Raw genomic sequence first — 8,167 nt, 5'->3', positions numbered from 1 at the left:
CATCAGCCCTTCCTTCCCCAATATGGAGCAGAACATGTTTGAAATGACCAACTGTGTAAAGAACTATTGCCAGTCCATCAACAAAGAGCCAATCTGCTCCAAACACTCCGTTAGTGATCTCTCTGTATTATGTTCAGATGCTTTCCCATTAAGTGCCCAGGGAGCCCACCCTTACACTCTTGGGTTTTGCTAGCTCTTCCATCGCCGATGTACCCACCTGAACCCCTCCAATTGGTCCTGTACTGGAGAGAGCTGATCCCAGTGCTTTCGATGGATGAATCAGTGTGTCTACGAGACACATTCCCTGTTCTCCACCTGCGCACACGTGGGCACAGGATTTTCCCCATTCATCATACACCATTGGGCACATGTATTTGAGGTGGGTACTATCCCTTTAGAGCACCAAGGGGGGATCATTGAAGGAGAGAGATGTCATCTCCATTCTGGGTATGCACCTTCCCTGTCTACAATCTGAGTTCAGCTTCCTCTCAGCATCAGTCCCCTGCCTTTTGGAAATTGAACACATCTTCCCTCTTTTCCCCATTTATTGGGGAAGGTTTCCTTGGGGCCCTGCATTTCTGCTGAAGAGCCCCTTCTGGCCACAATTGTAGCAGTGCCCTCCTGTTTCGGGGACCCCATCTTTTTGCCCCCCTCATGTTCCATGCCTTGATGGTGCAACCTTTCACTTCACACACCCTTTCCCTAAGGCTTCAGCTCTGACCACTTTCAAAACAGACACGAGACAGAGACTGAATCTTCTTCATCTTTATTCCCTTTTCCAGATTGACATTGACAGAAAACTGACTGCAATTAACAGCCCAGACAGAGGAAGCTGCTCAAATTCACAGCCACAATGGAGCTTGAGGAAAACACTTGTGGAGATTTTTTCAATAACATGAGAAGCCTGTCCTTTTGAACAGTGACAAAACCGTAAATTGGAACTGGTGGCTGAGCAGGAAGGAGATCTGGTTTACTGAAGCAGAGACTTTGGAGGTTCGCATTGTTTTGTACAGCTGACAGTCTTCAGCACCTTTGAGAGGTTTTTCTTGGCATCACAGGTTAACATCGTTGTCATCAAATATCACCAGTTCAGGGACAGAATGGGGTTAGATACAGAGTAAAGCTCTCCCCCTGCACTGTCCAATGATCTGTCTTAACTCCTGAACCTCAGAAGTGTCCCCGAGCTGTCCCAAGATGGAAGAGAGTTGAAATTCAGTGCTGACAATGACCTTTGTCCTGCCAGCTCAGCCCTGTTCTATTTAAAGTTGTGTCTCCTCTGTGGACTGTCTCAAACACTCTACACACATTCTGATCTCCTGATGCTCTTGCTGAGGGGAGAGGGGAGGGTCACGTGGGTGAGGGCACAGGAGAAGCGAGCGTTGGACTCCCAGTCAGACCCAGAGAGGGTCAGCAGGCTGCTGACACTGTAGGTGCTGTCCGAAGCTCGCAGGTAGTTGCTGGTCTGAACCCCGTCCGAAATGACTGCACCGTCCTTCTTCCACTGCACCTCCAGCTCATCGGGATAGAAGTGATTGGCAAGGCACACCAGGGTGGCAGTGCCCTTGGCATTGACCTGCTCCGGGGAGGGAGGCAGCAGGGTCAGCTTGGGCTGAGAGTTCTCACGGCCTGAAAGACAAGAGAAACAATTTTAATCCCTGCCATTCGAAGGTATTTCAACTCTCAGAACGTTAATTGGCAAAACAATTCATTTGAACATTTGCAGACAATACTTACAAAGCCGACAAACGAATGCACATTTATTAAACGTTCTTTTTGATGTTGGGCATTGAAGTCCCCCACTCAGAGTTCATTTTGTGCCATCAACACCCTGAGTGCTTCCTCCAAGTGTTCAACGTGGAGGAGAGGTTGATGTATCAGACAAGAGAGGGCAGTATGTTTTAACAAGCAGGTGGTTCCATACAATCATACAGCACAGAAGAGGCCATTCACTCCATCAAGTCTTTACAACTAAGATACTGGAAATCTACTCTCCACCCACTTTCTAGAACTGGACCCATAACATTGAATATTATGACAATTCGGGTGCTTATCCAAGTACTGCTCAAATTTGTGAGGTTTGCTGCCTCAACTACACTCCCAAGGCAATGTATCCAAGACCCCCACCCTCTGGGGGAAGGAACATTTCTTCACATCCCCTCTAAACCTTGCACATTGAATGTGTGCCATCCTGTTATTGCCCCTCTGTCTGAGGGGAACAGTTATGATCTTCCTAACGTGTGCACTTCCCCCATACCCTGCACCTCTCTGTCAGATCCTCCCCCTCAACCTTCTCTGCTCCAAAGTAAACAATCCGAGTGTATCCAGCCTCTCACCACATCGTCTCAGATACTCCATCCCAGGCAACTTCCTAGTCAATCTCCTCTGCAACCCCTTCCAGCATAATCACATCCTTCCTACAGTGTGGTGACTGTAACTGCACACAGTCCTCCAGCTGAGGCCTAACCAAAGTTCTGCATCACTCGAACATATCCTTCCTGCTCTTATAATCTATACCTGAAATTACAAAGACAGCTATCCAATATGCCTTCATAACTGCTCTAATAACCTGCCCTGGCACTTTCAGGTATCAGTGGACAATCAATCCAAGATTATGTTCTCACACAGATTCCCAGTGTCCTGCCATTCATTGAGTACTCCATTGTCTTGTTAATTCCTCCAAAGTGTGACATCTCACATTTAACAGATTTAAATTCCAGCTGCCTCTGATCTGCCCATCTGATCTATCCTGAATCCTAAGACCATCTTCCTCACTTTCAACCATCCAGCCAATCTTCATGTTGTCCACAAACTCAGTATCATCCCCTCCTGCATTCTCATTGACATTGCTTGTATATATTATAATCAGTGAGGGTCCCAGCACTTATCCCTGTGGTATGCGGCTCCATACTGGATCCAGTCACATAAACAGCCTTTTCCCATCACTCTCTGTCACCTGTCCCAAAGCTAAGCTTGGATCCAACTTGCCAAGTTACCCTGAATCCCATTTGCTTTTACCTTCTTTTTCAGTCTCCCATGTGGGACCTTGTCAAAGGCTTTGCTGAAATACAAGCATACTATATCAACTTCACCACCCGCATCTACACACCTAGTGACCTCGACAAAATTCCACCAGATTTGTTGGCCCTGGTCTCCCTCTGACAAAGCCACAAGGACTATCCCTGAAATGGAGATTCATTCTGTCTTCAAAACTTCCTCCATTCGTATCCCTACCACTGATGTGAGACAGATTGGTTTTCCTTGCCCATGCTTGACCTGATGCTATAAGACTTCACGGGGTCCAGAGTCAATGTTGAGCACTCCCAGAGTCACTCCTGGAATACCATGAGAGTAGGAAGTCTGGTCAGTGACAGTAGTTGGAGCTCCAGGTTTCGGAGCTTGAGCAGCAGCTGGTGTCAGTGTGGAGCATCCGTGAGGCTGAGAGCTCCATGGAGAGCACGTTTCTAGATGTGGTCACTCTGCAGCTTCAGAGTATGCAGGGAGAGAGGGAATGGGGGAGCAGCAGACCGTCCAAAAGGACCAGGCAGCTCGTACAGGAATCCCCTGAGTGTTTCCCACTCTCCAACCAGGATTCAGTTCAGACTCCTGATGAGAATGATGGTTCATCTGCGGAGTGCAGCCAGAGCCAAGTCCATGGCACCACGGGGGGCTCAGCTGTACAGGGGGGCACAAGGAAGACTGGAAGAGCGACAGTGAGAGGAGATTCGAGAGTGAGGGCAATCGATAGGTATTTCTGCAGCTGCAGATGGGAATCCAGGATGGTGTGTTGTCTCCCTGGTGCCAGGGTCAAGGATGTCACTGAGCAGCTGCAGAGCATCCTGAGGGGAGAGGGGGAATAGTTAACAGTCGTTGTCCACACCGGTCCCAGTGATGGATGGAGAAAAAGGACGTGGTCCCGCAGTCAGAATTTAGGGAGTTCAGCAGGGAATTAGCAGCAGGAGCACGAAAGTAGAAATCTTTGGATTACTCCCAGTGGCCCATGCAAGTGAGAATAGGAACCAAAGGATAACTCATGTGAATGTGGAGCCGGAAAGAGGATCCAGGAGGGAAGGCTTTAAATTCTATGGAGTTGGAGTTGGCTCCAGAAGAGGTATGGGACAGACTGGAGGGTTTGCTCCTGAACAGAATTGGGACTGAGTTTTTTGTAGGTGATTTGCTGGTGCTTTTGGAGAGAGTTTAAACTAACTTTGCAGGCCTGTGGGAACCAGGAGATAATATTACAGAGGAACACCAAGGCCTACAGAATCCTGGGAAGATAGATAACACCAGAATAAGGAATAGTAACTGAGCAGGCAGAGTGAGGGAATGAGCAATAAATTCTAATTCTGGGTGACTGCATATATGAGCCTACACCAAGTATAGGGAATCAGACTAGGGAGTTACATACAAAGAGTGCCAAGTGGAAACCTGATGTTGTGGCTCGAACAGAGATTGGACTAAAAGAAGGGCAGGACAGTGTCTTCAATATTCCTGGATACAAGGTGTTCAGGAAAGAGAGAAAAGGGGGAAAAGGATGGTGTCTGGTGGGAGTAGTTAAGGAGATCAGTGCAGAGCTGGAGAAAGAGGATGCCCCAGAAGGGTGAAGGACAGAATCGATTTGGCTCAAGATAAGGAACAAAAAAAGTGCAATTAGATTGTTCAGTGCAGTCTGTAACTCACCGACTATTCAAGGGACAAATCTGCAAGAAATTTACGACGAGTTGCAAACATTATAGTCATTACAATGGAGACATTTAATTAAACAAAGTTCAACTGGGTTAGTAGCATTGTGAAGGGCAGAGAGGGGCAAGAGTTGTGAGAGTGTGTTCAGGTGAATTTTCTCTAGCCGTCTGTTTCCAGTCCAATGAGAAAGGCGGCTCTGCTAGAACTGGATCTTGGGAATGAGGAGGCCCAAGTAGATCAAGTGTCAGTGAGAGGACATTTAGGGAAGAAGGTCTGATATGGTTGACTGGATAATAAGGTTAGATCACATTGAATCGAGGGATGGCTACAACTAGCCAGTTTGATGCAAAGTTGGCTTTACAGTAGGACCAGAGTGTGTTGGTAGAAAGTATTGTTCAGACTGGAAGCATGTGACCAGCGGTATGCTGCCAGAATCAGTTCTGACTTCACCATTATTCATCATATACGTCAGCCATTTGGATGAGAATCCTGGAGGTATGGTGAAACAACTACGAAGAGGCTGGTATCCTGTCACCAAGTCACCCTTTATTTACAGAATACACTGGCTGCAGCCAGCCAGCTTGGAGTCAGTCCCTGAACTCAGGAGACTCTCTGAATCCCCTGTTTATATCAGTCAGCCACAGCTCCATGATTGATCCAGGTTAACTACCCCAATCAAGGATCTCATAGTCAATAATATCCACCTGGTTCTAATCATTGTACATGGTTAGTAAGTTTGCCAATGAAATCAAGATTGGTGGCACAGTGAACAGTGAAGGGTACGATGTGATCTCGATTAACTGGGCCAGTGGGCTGAGGAATGGCTGGTGGAGTTTAATTCAGATAAATGCGAGATATTGCATTTTTTTAAGACAAACCAGGGCAGGATGTACACAGTTAATGATTGGGCTCTGTGGAGTGTTGTCGAAGACAGAGACCTAGGGGTGCAGGTATATAATTCCTTGAAAGTGGCACCACGGGTATAGATAGAGTGGGAAAGTAAGTATTTGGCACACGCCTTCATCAGTGAGAGCATTTAGGACAGGAATTCAGATATCATATTATGGCTGTACAAGACATTGGTAAAGCCACACTTGGAGTACTGTATACAATTCTGGTCGCTCTACTATAGGAAGGATGTTATTAAACTGGAAAGGATTTTAAAAAATTCCAAGCATGTTTCTGAGACTGGAAGATTTGAGTTATGAGGAAGGCTGATTATTGCTTGCACTAAATTCCCTGGAGTGTAGGAGGCTGAGGGGTGACCATTTTGAAGTTTATAAAATCATAGGGTGAATAGCCAAGGTCTGTTCCCCAGAGTAAGGGAGTCCAAAACTGAAGGGCATAGGTTTAAGGTGAGAGAGGAAAGATTTAAAAGGGAACTGAGGGGCAACTTTTTCACACAGGCAGTGGTGAATATATGGAATGTGTTGCCAGAGGAAGTGGTAGAGGTGAGTACAATTGCAACAGTTAAAAGTCCATTGGACAGGTACATGGTTAGGAAAGGTTTAAAGGGATATGGGCCTAACCCAGGCAAATTGGATGACGGGCATAGATAAAGTGAATAATTCAGGAAGGATGTGGATATTTTACAAAGAGAAGGCTGACAGGAGATTTGATCGAGAAATTCAAAATCCAGAGGGGTCTGGACAGAGTAAATTGGGAGAAAATGTTCCCACTTAGGAAAGGATTGAGAGGGGGAGGCCATAGACTGAGAGTAATTGGGTAAAGAAGCTAAAGTAAGATGGTGAAATCCTCTTCAGCCAGTGAGTGGTTAAGGTGTGGAATGCACTGTCTGAGAATGTGGTGGAGGCAGCTTCAAATGGAACATTCCGAAGGGAATGAAACTGTTATTTAAAAAGGAACAATGTGCAGGGTAACAGGGAGAAGGCAGGAGAATGACACTCAGTGAATTACTCATTCAGAGAGCCGGTCTAGACAGGATGGGCGGAATGGTCTCCGTGTGCACTGTAACAGTTCTGAGATTGTGTGATTGAGCAGAGTTAAAGCTGGGGGAGGTGGGAGCTCGGTGTCTCACTGTGCTGCTGCTGCTGCTGCTGCTGCTGCTGAGGTCAGTGAGATCAGAGACTGGAACAGGGAGCCAGAGCTCACATCAAACTCTGCCCGTGTCCGACACACTGAGACTGGCAGGAGGCTACTCACTGATTTCACTCCATGCTGCAGGAATGGGACCACAGGCTGCAAATGGACAGAGCTCCTCCACACGGTGAGTAAAACTGACTGACTTATATCTTGCTGCTTAAAGGGATAATGGAACTAAAGAAATACAGCTGGACACCCTGTTAGACACAGTGCTCCTCAATTAACCATTTCATTCACTGCAGCTCCCCACGAACACCTTCAACAATTTAGCATTTGTGTTTTAGAAAGTTTCAGTATTGACAGGGTTAATAGCAGAGGATTGAGGTTTACTTACTCAGTCTGAGCTTGGTTCCTTTACTGAACATAAGCCACAGGGAGAGCTCCCAGTGCAGAGGCTGTACAAAAACCTCAGCTGTTTCCCTCTGTCACTCTAAGCCTCTCTGTCTCTTACTGTCTGTCTGTCTCTCTCACTCTCACCCTCTCCCTGTCTCTCTGTATCTTTCACTCATTCTTGCCATTTCCCTGCCACTCTCCCTCACTTAGTCATGTCTTTCTCTCTTTCTGCCTCTCTCAGGCTGTTTCTCTCTCTATCTCTCTGTCTCTCTGGGTTGTGCCCAGCTGAGCTCGGGAGGTTTGTGAACTTTATTTTTCAATGTTAAATCTTGCAACTGTTCTTCACATGTAGCGATGGAGTATAAGAGGGAAACTTGAGGCCTTCAGTGAGCGGTGGACACCACAGGGACTGGAGTGAGTAGTGCGCAGTGACAAACCCGGCATGAGGTAATTTGTTCAGTTTTATTTACACGTAACTGTGGGACATATCAGTAGAGGAGGTGGGATTGTGTGTCCATTATTATATATTATATATAACTGGGATGTGTCAGTACAGGAGGTGGTGCTGTGTGTATTGAGGTTTTTGTACGGATCTGTATCACTGTGAAGGCCAGCTGTCATACTGCTGACAGTAATAGTCAGCGACATCCTCATTCTGAACATTGCTGATTTTCAGGGTGAAACTGGTCCCTGATCCACTGCCGGTGAATCGATCGGAGACTCCTGTGAATCGATCTTTTGCTTCATAGATCAGGAGAGAGGGTTTCTGACCTTCTCGCTGCTGGTACCATGCAATATTATTGCTAATGCTTTGACTGGCCGTACAGGTGATTGTTGCGGTTTGGCCCAGTCCCACTGACAGCACCGGGGGAGACTGGGTCATGGTGATGTCCCCACTGATACCTGAGGGGTTGGAGAGAAACACAGTGAAGTCAGAACTGTTGTAGAAAGAGCCTGTCAAATGAGAGATTGTTGGAGACACTGAACATTCCTCTGGTTTCAGCATTTTCCCTTCAATCACAAGTCAGTGGAATTGGAGTGAAATGGAGAA

At 46.7% G+C, this 8,167-nt stretch overlaps 1 long non-coding RNA gene across 1 annotated transcript; it reads right to left on the bottom strand.

The window, feature by feature from the left end:
* Nucleotides 1–750: 750 nt before the first annotated feature.
* On the bottom strand, nt 751–7,151 carry LOC148149250 (uncharacterized). Its single transcript, XR_015758250.1, has 2 exons — nt 7,118–7,151; nt 751–1,626 (listed from the first exon to the last, which is right to left on the bottom strand). It is a non-coding gene; the product is annotated as an uncharacterized LOC148149250 (long non-coding RNA).
* Between the last annotated feature and the right edge of the window lie 1,016 nt (nt 7,152–8,167).

This window comes from Chiloscyllium plagiosum, unplaced genomic scaffold (assembly GCF_037043375.1).
Source record: "Chiloscyllium plagiosum isolate Xiang-an unplaced genomic scaffold, Cpla_swu_hap1 HiC_scaffold_9, whole genome shotgun sequence".
In the NCBI taxonomy this organism is placed as follows: domain Eukaryota; kingdom Metazoa; phylum Chordata; class Chondrichthyes; order Orectolobiformes; family Hemiscylliidae; genus Chiloscyllium; species Chiloscyllium plagiosum.
Note: the sequence above shows the minus strand (reverse complement) of the source record. Positions and strands in the feature narration are given on the sequence as shown.